The sequence below is a fragment of the Cheilinus undulatus genome, linkage group 4, assembly GCF_018320785.1.
Source record: "Cheilinus undulatus linkage group 4, ASM1832078v1, whole genome shotgun sequence".
Lineage (NCBI taxonomy): Eukaryota > Metazoa > Chordata > Actinopteri > Labriformes > Labridae > Cheilinus > Cheilinus undulatus.
The window spans coordinates 33,287,440-33,302,827 of NC_054868.1; the positions used below are offsets into that span (position 1 = coordinate 33,287,440).

The following is a 15,388-nucleotide window of genomic DNA, read 5'->3' on the forward strand; positions in this document are numbered from 1 at the left end:
TCACAAAGTAGCTATGTAAGCTATGTAGCTATGTAGCCTATGTTGCTACATTAGTTTTAGCTACATTTACTAAAGGTCACATTGCTATAGCTAACTTACTTAGATTAGTTAATGTTGATATGTTAATTATGTAGCTAGCATAGCTATGTTAGCTTTAGATCATGCAAGAAAAGCAAAAGCAAGCCATTGTTCATGTAACTACTTGTAAAACGGGTACATAATTTTACCCCATATTAGACCTCTGACATTTTTCTCTATGTTATCTATGAAATTTACAAAATTTATGTCTGATAAATCAATCAGATGAAATCATGGTTATGATGCACAGCATAGCTGTATAGCCAAATTAACACTATCAGAGTAGATACTAACACTTTTAGAGTATCTATATTGGTCAACACTAGACATTTAATAATGACATTAGTGAAATGACATTATTGACTCTTTTTGAAGTTAAAAAATTGGCACATCTTAATTCGAACCAGTGTTTTGCTCAACACTTTTTGTAGTGTTAGAGATGCACTCTCTCAGTGAATCATTTTAAACTATCAAAGTGGTATCCTCATATAAATACTGTAAGATGTTAATATTTATGTAATTAAAATATATATGTAGAATAAAGACTGGGCTTTTTAGTGCCTTTATTTGACAGAGGAGGACAGTGGATAGAGTAGGAAATGGCACAAGATTGGGGAGAGACATGGCAAAGGGTCACAGGCCAGATTCGAACCAGGGTGACCTGTGTACATGGGTCGCGCCTTAGGCCGGCCACACACTACAGGATTTTAAGCCCGATTCGGGGCAAGCTTTTCCTCCCCCGACGATCGTTGGGGGGTATCCTGAGAGGAACCCTCATCACAAACAACTATTTGTCTGAATAATCCTCGTCTGTGGTGTCAACACAATTGTTTTACTGCTCCAAATTGCGTCGTAGCCTCCAAATCCCGAATCGTAAATATCAAACGCGCTTGATACTTACGATTCTAGGTCGTAGTGCTGCAGGTGGAGTACCCACAACAACCAATGAGTGCGAGCAGACGGGGTAACGTTACAGATCATACGTACATTCACCGCTCACAACCATAAATGATTTCATCCCGAGTCTTTCCCATGTTTTATGATTTTTGCTGCACCAGGAACACATGCCAGGGCAGCCTGTTGTGGAGAGACAGCAAGACGGTATCGACAGACATCTGTGTTTTGCTTTTTCTGAAGTCACGTGATCACGCAAGGTCGTAGGCAGGTCAGCAGGCTTGTGGTCTCTAGTGGTCTGACTGAGTCATCTAGTGTGTGCCTTCACAGTATTAAAGATGAAAAATCTTTGGAAATTGTCCTCAATTCTGTGGTCTCTCGGGGTTTTAAAATCGTTTCAAATTCAAAAAAAAAAAAAAAAAAAAAACTAGTGTGAAGGCGGCCCTAAACGGCTACGCCATCTGCGTGCATAAAGTCAGGTGATTTAAAGTACGAATGGAGCAAAGAGACAAATGCAGAGTTGGGAAACACCCATTGCTGAGAAGCACACCATCCTTTTCTATAAACTACTCCCTGCCATGGGCAAGAAGTCAGTAACTCAGTGGATAACTTCACTCATGGTGCAGAAGTGTCTAATGTTAAGAACAACAACAATCCACCAGAACCAAGAGCAAATGAATCCCAGCAGTGATCACTGTACAACAAGCAAAATCCAAATACATCTAAATACGTCCAAACACTAAACCCAAGGGCATGATGGGACAACTCTGCCCCCAAGATTTTATATAGCGCTGTGGGATGCTTAGATCAACTGATTCTCTACAGAGTTAGACTAACACTGAATGCATTAGCACTGTCTAGTAACTCCAACTATGACGGCCATTCAACTCAGAATGGAGATGAAATTACACTTTCAGAGTTAAAATCAACACTGAAATGTGTAACACCAAGATTTCAATATTTCAGTTTTTACTGTTTAGAGGCTCTGTATGATTTATAACTGCATCATTATAGGATCATGAATGACAGAGGAATATTCTTCTTCCAGTAGGGTGAGTGATAAACACATCCCCTTCTCTCTCTGGGGCTTAACAATCTATCAAACCAAATATTTAGTTATGTTTGAATGCTTTTAGACATGGTTCTGATTCCTTGTTTGTCTGACTTATGTGATAATAAGCTTATTGAAGAAGTTTTTATTTTATTGTGGTTGTTTTTGTGCAGAAATGAACATATTCGGGCAGAGTTACATGAATTGATGAGATAAAGATTGTTTATACCCCCCGTAGTTGTGGTTGGTTACTTCTTGTCATTTTTTAAGTTAATATTCTGCCTGGTTTTGAGTATGTGAATTATTTGCACATACTGAGCGTTGAAATGGGATTGTGTGTTTGATTGCGTACATGTAACCTGACAGGGAGAGATGTAGAAAGAGAGAGGCAGTGAGCCATGTAAGCTTAACATAAGCATGTCTATGTGTAAAACGGAGCTAATAACACATCTGTTTACAAAGTAAAATATTTTACCACTCCCTGCAAGACAATATGTGCTTGTACATCTGAGGTGTTGTCTCTCATTTGGCCTCCTTGAAACTTTTCATCACACCATGCCACTGATTATATGGCATGGTGTAGGTTTGATACTTCACCCAGACAGAGCCCTTCAATATATGTCTTGACTCCTAATTGTTTCACCATTAAATTATGCCTGTACCTGTCATGAGGGTATTTTGCCTTTAGTTTGGCACAACAGAAGGACACAGAGGCACGCTGTCCTTATAGAAGAGTCAACTACCTGTTGTATATCCATTATCAAGTGCCTGATTCCTGATACCTACAGCAAATTAGTTTGTTCTAGACGTCTACAGCAACTCCAGTTGTTCTCGTTTTTGATGTTATATGGGATGTCGATTAACTCTTGCAAACTTCAATCTTTCATGCTAATGTCTTGCACTGCAGATATTGCTAATGTGACTGTTTGCCAAAGAGATTACTAATGTTCAGGTGGAGTTCATTTGCTACAGTACAATAGCACCACAGATCCATCTAATTCAGCAGTGCCTTACTGACCTAATGTGCTGGCTGGAAGTCAGAGTAATCCAATTTTCCTTGTGAGCCGAAACTTCTCAGAGCCCTTCAGCAATCACCTGCTCATTTCAGACTCTGTAATTGGCCTCAAGTTCAACTGAATAATCTTGATAGAAACTTTATCCGTCTTCCCTCTGTGTCTCTTGTGCTTTTGTGTTGATAAATGAGTGACTGGTGAAACTGAAAGTTTTTCAAGTTTTATATATATATAAAACTTTGTATACTCTACATGTAGTAGTGGAAATATAAAAAGTGAAAGTGGTAAGGCTGGGCGATATGGCCTTAAATTATATTTAAGTATTTTTAAGCCCTTTGTGGAGTGGTATCATTGGCAGTATAACAGAATTGCTGCTGTTGTGTCAGGCTGTCACAGACAATGCCAAGCACTTGAGCTAAATAACAACATCTACAGACTTTTATTGTGGTTAACTTGTTGGAAATAGCATGTTTATCATTGATTTAACTTTGCTTTAGCATGGGTGCCAGTGAGCGTATGAAGCAACCGTGTTTACAGCTATTTTTCCACCCCCCTGTAACGCCACAGCCTGCTTTTTTGAAACATCATGGGTTGCAAACAAACCAGTCATGAGTTAAAAACCACCTTTAAACAGTTGTTTAAGCTGATATTATATGAATTGCTGCAGCACTAGGCTCAAGACAAACCGAGTCCATCCAAAGCAGCACACAGCTTGCATGCCTTAGTGACCCAGAGGTATGCCAGTGGGAGCACTGTCTCCTTTCAGGTGTACCAAAGCTGAATAGGTCCAAGGTTGGAGGCCTGGCAATAACTGATACACTGGTCCATCAGGTGGGGGGCAGGGCATTGTGCTTACAATCCCGTAATTTAAAAAAAACCCTGACTGTTACTGAAACACCAATGAGCAAACTAGGCGAATTATTTATATATATCATACAGCTGACTACAGTTTTGGTGGGGTATCACAGAGTGATGCAGACACATCAACATTTTTGTCATAAGAATAAATCCAAAGTATTGTATTTTATTGCAAAAAAACTTCCACAACACAGATGAAAGTGGTTTGAAATGTGATTTGGGCTGTTAGTTTTTCTCCAGCTTTGGCCTTGCTCTGGCTCAGGGGACATATTTACAAAATAACTCCCAGCAAAGGTTTTCTGCAAAGAAGTTTCTCTTAAAACCAATTCATTCACCTTCTTGGGGAACCGGTTGATAAAATTGCATTGCTACATTGCCGTTAGAGTAAACTGAGATTAGTTTTTCAAGAGGAAGGTTAATACATAGAAGAAGATTGACCGGTGGATGACCATGACACTGGCTATGCAGGTTCTTCCCTGGAATGTCAAGATGGAGAAATTTAAGCTTGGGGGCAAAACTCTCGATTAAACTAAGCAATCTTTGGTTCAAACATCACTTATGTTTCTTTGCTGTGGGCAGAGGGGAAGGTCAAATGAGTTACTTTCATATGTCTACTAGGCTTACCCTTGGGATAGGTGAGGAGTTCTGATAACTGGAAAAAACCTCAGAGGTGATCTCCCCCTCTTTTCCAAAAGCTGACTGTTGAGGATGTTGAGGCCTCTGATAAGGATTCCTCTGAGTATTTCCCTGATTTTTAGCCCTGAACCTTTCCACTTTCAGGTAGAAAGCATTCAGTCACACAAACACTGTGATATACTGTATGTATAGAAAAGTTACATGACCAGTACTGCATTGCACCAGCTATGTGAAAGCTCAAATTCACCCTGGTTTAAATGTAATTTTTATACACTATTAAAATTTAAGGTGTTACATCAGCTGAGGTAGTTCAATGTGGCTTAAGGTACAACTTGTATCTTAAACTTAGCTCCTCTTACATATAAAGTCCTTCAGAGAAATAGTTTAAGGTTGAAGGCTTTAGCTCTCACCTCATCATAATTCTTTCATGCTCTAAATAATCTACACTGATGACAATAATTAGTTTGTTTAGATGTTAAACTTCTAGATAAGATGAACCTTACATACCTGTGGTGCAACCAATCAATGCCACAATGGAAGTTGCACACTAACTGGTTTCAATATGGGGTTTAATGTTCATTTTACATCATAACTTACACATAGCCAGGGCAACAGGTAATCTTCTAACAGAAATACTGCACTACAAAAATCTACATTAACATCACAGCAGCCCTCCAGTGATGCAGAGTGGCTAGACAGAAGCCTTTCTTCAGTGCAAAGCACATGAAATCCCTCTTGGAGTTTACAAAGAAAAAAAACAACAAATTGTGAAATCTAAATTTTGAGTGCTTTTGCCAAGGGTCTGAATAATTATGTACAGATTAGAATGAAATTATTCACCTCCTTAGGAAAAATTTCACTTTTTAAAAGTGTGCTGTGAAACAAAGCGAGGTATTTTTAACAGCTTTTCCAAACATCATTTTATTTTGGATGCAACAAAAACTACCAGGTTCAAAATGATTATTATTATTATTACTTGGGGGGAAAAATGAGATTTTGCCAGTGCAGCTAATAAGTTAGTCCTTATCTATAAATGTGATATTTAAGGATTTGGTTTTGATTATTTTCCAAAAATTAAATAAATTAATAAAAGAATCTAAAATTGTATTTCACTTTGTTATTGTTGGGTACTGAGTGTAGATTCATGAGAGAAAAATAAGATTTTTTTTTCAACTGTAATATCAGGCCGCAACATAAAAACAACAACAAAAAAAAAAAGTTAAGGGGTCTAATACTTTCTGCCATGCTCCTCGTCTCATCCATCATAAGAGCAGTCAAATATCCCTGTCTGCTTGATAAACCATTGAACCAAGAGTCATGATGTAAATATTAATTCCCTTGAGATCCCTTGTTGTTCAGATACCATAACAAGATGGTATGTCAAAAAATAGTGCACTTCATAGTGAATATATACCACACTCTGTCAGATTGCACTATACAGTGAATAAGGTGTGAGTTAGAACTGAGCATTCTGATTGGTCAAGGAGCTTACATGATGCTGATATAGAGTACAGCTTCACAGTGACTTTTAGATTATAATGTACACAAACTTAGCTGCTCTTCAGTTGTAACCATGGACACAGACAAAGTGTGTAAGGTGCAGTAGAGTCTTTGGGTGTCTTAGCAACAGGTGCACTGTGGCTCAGTAGGTAGGATTGGGTGTTTCACAATCAGGAGGTTCTGGGTTCGACCCACAGCCCCAGTCACATGATGTGTCCTTGGGCAAGACAACCCCTGTATGTGTATGAATGGGATTAGTTCTTCACTGCAGCCTTTGCCATCAGTGTAAGAATGGGTGTGACCTGTGGTGTAAAAGTGCTTTTATGCCCAGAAAATCTATAAACAAGCTCAGTACCATTTACTATTTTCAGTTTGTTTAAACTCTTTTCTTCTATATGTTGATGGTTTATGAAGGGTGAAATATACTGAAAGTTTTAACTGCTGTGATTATTGCCTATTTAGTACTTGGCCAGAAGTCTATGTCTATGAATTGTAGCAGTGATGATATTCAGTAAAGCATCACTATCTTTCATGTTATATTATTAGTTTAAATAGAACATGAAAGCCCCAGATTTTTCTGTTTTAATGTGTTACATCAATGACCAATGCCTACAAAGCTCAACTACATTTTTTTTTTAACTTTTACAAAAGTATGACACTGCGTGTCTTACATTCTTTGACTGTGTGAAACAGTACATAAACATGATAAACCTTGTTGCTTAAGTCTTTCCAAACGTATTATTTCTACTTTGGCAAAAGATATGAGTCGGGTTGCTCCACTTCCTCAGTCCCCGGCTATTACTACGACAGCTGGAACCGGCGTGCACCCTCCCTCAATATGGCAACGCTCAGAAATCCTCCCTACTATGCGCTCTCTGGCAGGGCGCATCCTCACATTAGCTACCACGCATGCGCCAACCGTGGAGACTCTCCTGATTTGACAGCCCTGGAATCCACCACACAGCCCACTATATTGCAAGGCTTTCCGTTACTAGCGCACCATCATCTGCACCTGCCTCCTCCGTTGTTGTGGTTGGAGCGCTGGGAGGGGTCATTATTTCGCAGGGAGACATAGGAGGAGGAGGCATTTCCGAGACACCGACAGAAGCGTGTAGCCTCAGATTCAGCACCACAGGGCTGAGGAAAGCGTCAGGATTGATTCGATTTTCACTGTTCCCCGTGGGTCTACTGAACACGAGGACACCATTTTTGGGAATACTTGGAGAAACCAGTCGTTATTCACAGTTTGTGGACCTGCAAGAGTTGTCATCTCAAACGGTTAAAGGTGAGTAGCGTTAGTTAGTAAGCCACAGGGATGCTGTGGTTTCTTCACTGGAGGATTTTTTGCTAGCATCCCGGTAGCAGTACACTTGCTGCACTGACTGACCCGCTACACTGCTAACATTAGCTTAGGCGAGGTCCGCCTTTTCATTCATCATTGTGCTTCAGCTGGTTGGCGGGGTAAATAAATCCCTGCACCGAAATACTTTACAGTTCATTCTACCACGGCACCCTTATGCTTCCATGGCGTTTATTCATTTGCTGAGCTGGAGTATTGTGGTTAGTTTAAAATCTCAGCTAGCGCTGTCTGAACCGCACGCCGAGCAGTGCTATCCAGTGAGCCCAGTGCTGAAAGCCTGCTCTGACTGACTTGTGTGAGCCTGTCGGGCTGTGAGACAAGCTAGGCTGCTAGGCTAGCGGAGCGGCTAGGCTAACTGACACCGGCTACTTTTATGCTAGAAAAATTAACGGTCGCACAAATGCATCAACGGTCGTTTTAATGTCCAGGGGCTGGACTCAAACAGTGTCCTCACTCACTTCTAGACGTTTAGCCTCATTTCTTCGTGTGTTTTCCCTGCCCTTAAATTTCTTTGTCTCATTATTTTTTTGCGTCTTTGTTTGACAGGCACGAATAAAGTGTTCGTTTTTTCCCGCATAAGTAACAAGTCATGCTAGTCTTTGCAAAAGATGTATTCAGCTTCGACGTGCCTCGCCCAGAGAGTATAACGTTACTTTACGGGCGAGTTTGCTCTTTAAGCTAAGGTTACGGTTTGTTTAAGTAACCTGACAACCTGGGCAAAAGGCAGCTGATTCAAGTAATACACATCTTCTAATGATGTGGCAAAGACATTTTGTCTGCTTTTCCGCGCTCTGCTCTTCTTTGGTAACTTCTTACATTTATGATATCAAAAGTGTTCGTGCTAGGAGGCTTATTTGCAGACATGCATCGTCCAGGCCAAGTGCGCACTCAGTATTCAGCAGTACAGTGCAGCAGGAGTCAGAGCAAAGCTTTTGTGACCCCAGTGTTTGCCACATTCTCTTCCTGTAACTGGATATTGGAGTCCCGGAGGCTTCAGGGGGTCACAGAGTGGCTTTATTTAGAATGTGGACGTCTGATTGGCAACGAGGCATGCTCTGTCTGTGTGTCAGGGCTGTGTGGATCTGTCTATTACACCAAGTGTACACCATGTCTTTTTATTAGCCAGAGGAAGGGACGGTGTGTGAAAGAAGGGGTAAAAGTAATGTAACATTTAATGGAGATATATTCCCATGGTAGTGGTCTGTCTTTTTTGCTTATAAGAAAGATATTAGCTTTTTGCATTTAGAGTGTAAATTTGCATTGGAATGTAATGCAATTTTTTTTAAAGTCAAAGGCTTCGGAAATGAGTGCTTTCATACTCATTAAGTAGAGCCACCTTTGTTTACTGATTAATCATTTAGTTGATATATTGTGGGGAAAAAAAAACTTATTTTAGTGCTTAGCACACTCTGTAGACCTGTGGTTTTCAACCTTTTTTGACCAAGGCGGACCTGAAACCAAACTAAAATCTCTAGGCACACCATATCCTTTTTAATAAAGAATAGCCTCTTAAAAGCTGTGTCACTTATGTAATTATATATTTGTTGTAAAATGAAAGGTTTTACAAATTCCCACAGCACACAGAGACGTCCCCTTAAAGCACACTAGTGCTACACTGTTTGAGAAACACTGCTTCAGACTTTACAGCAGGGGTGTCCAAACTGTGGTCTGCGGGCCAAATGCGGCCTGTGGGCCATTTTTGATTGGCCCGCAGCAAATTCTAGAAATCAAATAAAATATGGCCCACATTTAAACATAAAGCTTGTGCTTGGCTGTATTGCACTTTTTGCTTTCAGCACAAGGCAGTGCTTCAATGGTAATTCTGTAAACAAACATTTTCTTTTTCAAGAACTATTTTTTAGGATTTTCATGCTTTTATATTCAACAGAAGAGGAAAGTGAATAGAGTCAGAAACAGGACGTGAGTGGAGAGAGACATATGGCAAAGGGCCACAGGCCAGATTCAAACCCGGGTCCCCCACATACATGAGTTGTGCCTTAAACTGCTAGGCCATCTGCAAACAAACATTTTGACTACAAGAATTTATTGAATGGAGTTTGTTGTGACCAAATGGTGACACCAATGTAAATAAAAAACATGTTTGCAACCAAAATAATAACAATGGATTACAAAGGCTAATAGTAGTACTAATGGTGTTTTAGAGGCAGAGCCTCTGAAAGTAGCCAGGGCCAACCAGAGCCCCCTGAAATCTGATTGGCCTCCCTAAAATCATTTTAAATGATTGGCTAATTGCATCTCAAAAAAATTAGAATATCATGCAAAAGTTCAATATTTTATGTCACTCATTTCAGAAAGTGAAACCCATATATTATATAGCCTCAATACACATAGAGTGAAATATTTCAAGTCTTTATTTCTTGAAATGTTGATGATTATGGCATAAAATCAATAAAATAAAGATATTTTAAACAGAAATGTCAGGCTTCTGAAAAGTATGTTCATTTCTATGCACTCAATGCTTGGTTGGGCCTCATTTTGCATGAACTACTGCACCAATGCAGTGTGGCATGGAGGCGATCAGCTTGTAGCACTGCTCAGGTGTAACAGAAGCCCAGGTTGCTTTGATAGCGGCCTTCAGGTCATCTGCATTGTTGGGTCTGGTGTCTCTCATCTTCCTCTTGACAATACCCCATTGATTCTCTATGGGGTTCAGGTCAGGCCAGCTTGCTGGCCAATCAAGCTCAGTAACACCATGGTCATTGAACCAGCTTTTGGTACCTTTGGCAGTGTGGGCAGGTGCCAAGTCCTGCTGGAAAATGAAATCAGCAGCTCCATAAAGCTTGTCAGCAGAAGGAAGCATGAAGTGCTCTAAAATGTCCTGGTAGATGGCTGCATTGACTGTGGACTTCAGAAAACACAGTAGACCAACACCAGCAGGTGCCATGGCAGCCCAAATCATCACATCACTGATCACACGACTTGAAGCAACATGGATTCTGGGCCTCTCCACTCTTCCTCCAGACTCTGGGACCTTGATTTTCAAATGACATGCAAAATGTACTTTCATCTGAAAAGAGACTTTGGACCACTGAGCAACAGCCCGGTTCTTTTTCTCCACAGCCCAGGTAAGACGCTTCTGACGTTGTCTCTGGTTCAGGAGTGGCTTGACACGAGGAATGCGACATTTATAGCCCATGTCTAGGATTCAGCTGTGTGTTGTGGCTCTTGATGCGCTGCCTCCAGCCTCAGTCCACTCCTTGTGAAGCTCCCCTAAATTCTTGAATGGATTTTGCTTGACAATCCTCTCAAGGCTGCGGTTAGTCCTTATGCTGGTGCACCTTTTCCTACCTCACCTTTTCCTTCCACTTAACTTTCTATGAACATGCTTGGATACAGCACTCTGTGAACAACCAGCTTCTTTAGCAATGAGCTTTTGTTGCTAACCCTGGAGGGTGTCAATGACTGTCTTCTGGACATCTGTCAAGTCTGCAGTCTTCCCCATGATTGTGTAGCCTACTGACCCAGACTGAGAAACCATTTAAAGGCTAAGGAAACCTTTGCAGGTGTTTTGAGTTAGTTAGCTGATTAGGGTGAGACACAATGACGTTCCAATATTGAACTTTTTCACAATATTCTAATTTTCTGAGACACGGAATTTGGGTTTTCATTATCTGTAAGCCATAATCAACATTTCAAGAAATAAAGGCTTGAAATATTTCACTCTATGTGTAATGAGTCTATAACATATGGGTTTCACTTTCTGAAATGATTGACAAATAATATTGAACTTTTTCATGATATTCTAATTTTTTGGAGATGTACCTGTATATGATTTATAATGCCAATATGTATGATCGATAAATCCGTTGTAAATATTGTCAAATATGTTTATATCTGCCGATACAGATTTTCAACTTCTTAAGCTAATATCTACTGATATGATAATATCATGCATCCCAGATTAACAGATATCAGCAGCCACTGTTTGTCTGTTCTTTCTAGCTAAGTTAATGCCAATCCAAATAAGAGATGTTTTTTACTGGGCAAAAGAGATCACCTCTTGGACACACTCTGATCTGTTTTACTGGATAAACACAGGAGGAGATATCAGAATGGTGGGAGTGCTACACCGAAAGAGGTATGGAAAAAAACATCAGTTTTGGCATAGGCTTAATTGTTTTATTAAAATCCCCCTAATTACCAAATAGATGCATCTCTAGTGGTCCCTCTTTATGTTACACCCATTATATTTGTACATTTCCTTTCTTCAGTTTGGCAGGATTATATTAAGAACGACGGACAATGGGAATGGGGAAAAATGTGTTTTATAAACTAAGTCAACAAATGTATTCAAGATGTAATTAACTATTCGAGACGTGACTAATTATTGACAATAGATTCAAACAAGGTAGAAGCTCTGTTTCCAGACTGCCAGGTTTGAAGAGACTCCTCTTTTCCCCCTGGGGAATAACTGCATTTGTGTATCACTTTCTGCCATCTGCTGAAAATCATCTGTTACTCAGGGCTTATTTGTTTAACCTTTAGGAGAAGTTACAGAAGACTCGGTCCATATTCAGGCTTATGATTTGCGACTGGATGCGTAAACAATGCTACCTATGCTTTAGTATTGTATGTGGCATCTCTTCACTGTCTTGGCATGGTAATCCTTTAGATAAACTCAGGAAACAGCATATTTTATATCTGAAAGTAAAGACATATAAAGGCAACACATTATGACAAACTGATGTCCCTTTGGAGCAACTCCAGTCTGAACTGTCAGAACTCTTATCCTAGTCTATAATTAATTTCAGCTGGTATGAAGCCTTTTTCTGATTCCTCATTTGATCATACAGAATTGTTCCAGTTTTAGCCACCTGTATGTAATAATCTGAAGGTTTTTCGTTCAGAGACTGTAGTCCATTTGCAGTATAAAGCCTGTTCCTGCTACAGGGGATAAGGAGAAGCCATAATTTAAGGGTGAGTCAATGGCAGTCAGTAGTGCATTGTGTTCCCCGTCTCCTGGGAGAGGGAGCACTGATATTGGCTGAACACCATGGAGCCCCCCTGTTGTTGCTCTGAAGCTGAGCTTTGAGGTAGCCATGGTACCCCCGCTAACTGGAACAGGACTGCCTCTCCTTTTCCTCTCAGGCTTTTCTCTCACTCCAGCCTCTGCTCAAATGTTTGATACTGTTTAAGAGATGAGAGATGAGGCAATAGAAGCAACACAGAACAATCAATAGTCGTAGCGCTCTCGTCTACCACATCAATTGTAACTCTCCTAACCACAGGGTTTGTATTATGCTGCAATGAGGAACTGCACTGACCTGACAGCAAACACTCTCACCAGGTTTCTGGCCAAGTGTGTACTTCCTCGTCTCTCAGGGAACATAATATGCGTTTTGGGGGACTCTTACTTAACCCTTTCAACAACATATGACTAAAAACTGCATTTTTTTTAACTGTTTCTTGACCCAATCCAACAGTGGAAGACATAAAAGAGCACTCTTCTGTGTCATGGGGGAAAAATGAAGAAGATGATCCAGCAGTGTTTGAAAGTTAGTGTGTCAGCAGCAGCTTGTTGCAGCAAGGAAGAACAAGGTTATTCTCTTAACTTCCTTTTCATGTTTATTAGCCTGCCTAATACACCCACAATTACCAGCAAGAGAGGCATTGCAGTCATAGTTTATATTGTTGCACCCTGGCTTTACTGTGTTCTCTACCATCATTAAGAAAATCAGTCTATATACTAGTCCTTTTATTACATTAAAATCTCAGGTTGGGTGTGATTTGGAAAAAAGCCACTCACTGCTCTTGTGTGGGAAGATTTAATCAAAATGTTGTATTTCATACAGCTCAAATCTTCTCTGGAGCTAGGCTTGAGCAAAGGTTGTCAAAATTTTAGATACCAAGTGTTATCGATTAAATGTATCTAAAAGTACCAAAGCTTTACATAACCCCCTCCAATCTAGCCGTTATTAAAAGAAGTTTGCCTCAAGTGAAAGAGAGCTCTGTCTTAATTGCACAGGTTAGACTTTGTGCTTGTTTGTTTGCACTTTTTGGTAACCTAAACCAGTAAATTAGGCCTATCAGTACCTTTTTGATTTTTACAAGTTTAATATGTGAGACAAAAAATCAGTTTTTTTTTATCAGCCTGACACTACACATGACAAGAAATCTAGCTGTCTTAGCCTACAGAAGCTGCAAGTTCAACTTCTTACAAGTTTGAAAGTAAAGGGTAGACAGATGTTTCACCAAACACACTTGTCTTGTATGACATTTATTTGCAATCATGATTGTATCGTGTCATGCCTCTACTTACCTAGTTCTATCCACATATGGTTATTTTATTTGGTTGCACTATGTAATTTTGTATGGAACTTGTAGGCATGATAGCACTATGCTATTATGACTTTAGAAGAAGTTAGTTCTTATAAAATCTAAACAAATAAAGTGGGTGTCAATTTGGCGACAAGTTAGTTATCCATCAAACTAAAAGTTTTTTCAACTCATCTGAAAATCTGAACTTAGTTTTGGATGAGCTGCACAGGGGTTTTACACATTGCTAGTTCAACACATAATCACACATTTTTTCCAGCCTTCAATGTGCAACATCAATATTGAAAGTATCACGTCTTTGTCTAGCTTTTGCAAGATTAATTATATCTAATATCACTGCTAAGTGCATATAATCATGTCAAAATAAGATAGATTGCTAGATTTGAACAGTTTCCAATTCCTATCTGCGAGTGATGATGCATGATTTTTGCTGATGTGATATTTCCAAATTAATTTTACCAGATATGAATATTCATACCAGTACTTCAGACCTAAAACTTTAGTCTTTTGAACCCACTCTGAAGTTTCCTAGAACACACTTTAAGTTAAAGGAATCAGGAGGAACAATGAAAAAAGACTCTAACGGATGTGGCTCGGTTGGGCTATAACTCCTCACTGATAAATAACCCTTAAGCTAATATGCTCCTATAACAATAACATGCTGATAGTATTGTTCATCCTGAGTTACTGCATTGTCTTTGTGCCTAGAATAGTCTCTGCCCTCCATTGCATTTCATTGCATATTCCAAATGAAGTTTTGTCATTAAATATTTCTGCACAGGGAGCTTTTCACAAGGTAGCTGTTCAAATGTTTCTATTCTTAGTTTTAAAGTGACCACATCTTTTCAATGATGGATTAGCTGGTCTCTTGTACATACTGAGAGCATGTTGTTTTCACGCAATATCTCCACACACTAATCCTAACTAGGTGTAGGTCGATACTGTTTTTTCAGGGCAGATACCAACACTTACAATAGTTCATGAGACTGACAACCCATATATTGAAACAGATATGCGTATGCTTTTTTAAATTATCTCGGAAATGTAGTCTTGCCATACAGATCATGCATGTATTAACCAGACACTCAGCTAGTCATGGAATGAAACTGAGACCGGTTCTTACATTTTAAGCGTAAGAAATAGCACAAAAGTATACTTTTTCCTTGTCATCTCGCTAAATAATCAACCAGCAAATTAAATTATTGATGTTTGCTAACACAATTAAAGTTGCTATGGGAGACTCAATTTTGGTTTTTGTCATTCTTGGCTAATAAACGTTTTATATGTAACATGTGAAAACACCTTAAAATGTTACATTTGCAGTGTGGAGCAAAGCTTACATAAGTCCCTGTTTCTCTGGCACCAGTGTCACAGTATTCAAAGATACTCTAGCGGTCAATCCATGCATAATTTTAAACCTGAATATCATTGAGTCAGTACACTGCAGGGTCATGTTATACATAACACATTTGGACCTTTTCTGTTGTGTAAATGGTAAACTGGGCAGGCTTTTAATTATAGACAGCTCAAAAGCTCAAAGGCTTGTGGTGTTTTTGCAACCACACAGCTTGCTAACACAGTGAAAGTTACTTGCCTGTGATAACGTTTTAATCCCTCAGTGGGAACACTGGCAGAAAGTGATCTAAATAAGTTCATATCTCCAAAGACATGAGAGAGAGATTTGCCATTGAGGACTCCTTC

General features: G+C 39.5%; 1 protein-coding gene across 1 annotated transcript in view; it reads left to right on the forward strand.

Annotated features, from left to right (window-relative positions):
• The first annotated feature begins 7,041 nt into the window (after positions 1-7,041).
• ctnna2 (catenin (cadherin-associated protein), alpha 2) overlaps positions 7,042-15,388 on the forward strand; it is a 514,927-nt gene continuing 506,580 nt past the window's right edge. The window contains exon 1 of the mRNA XM_041786313.1: positions 7,042-7,315. The gene's annotated coding sequence lies outside the window, so the exon portion shown is untranslated. The remainder of the gene's footprint in view (positions 7,316-15,388) is intronic.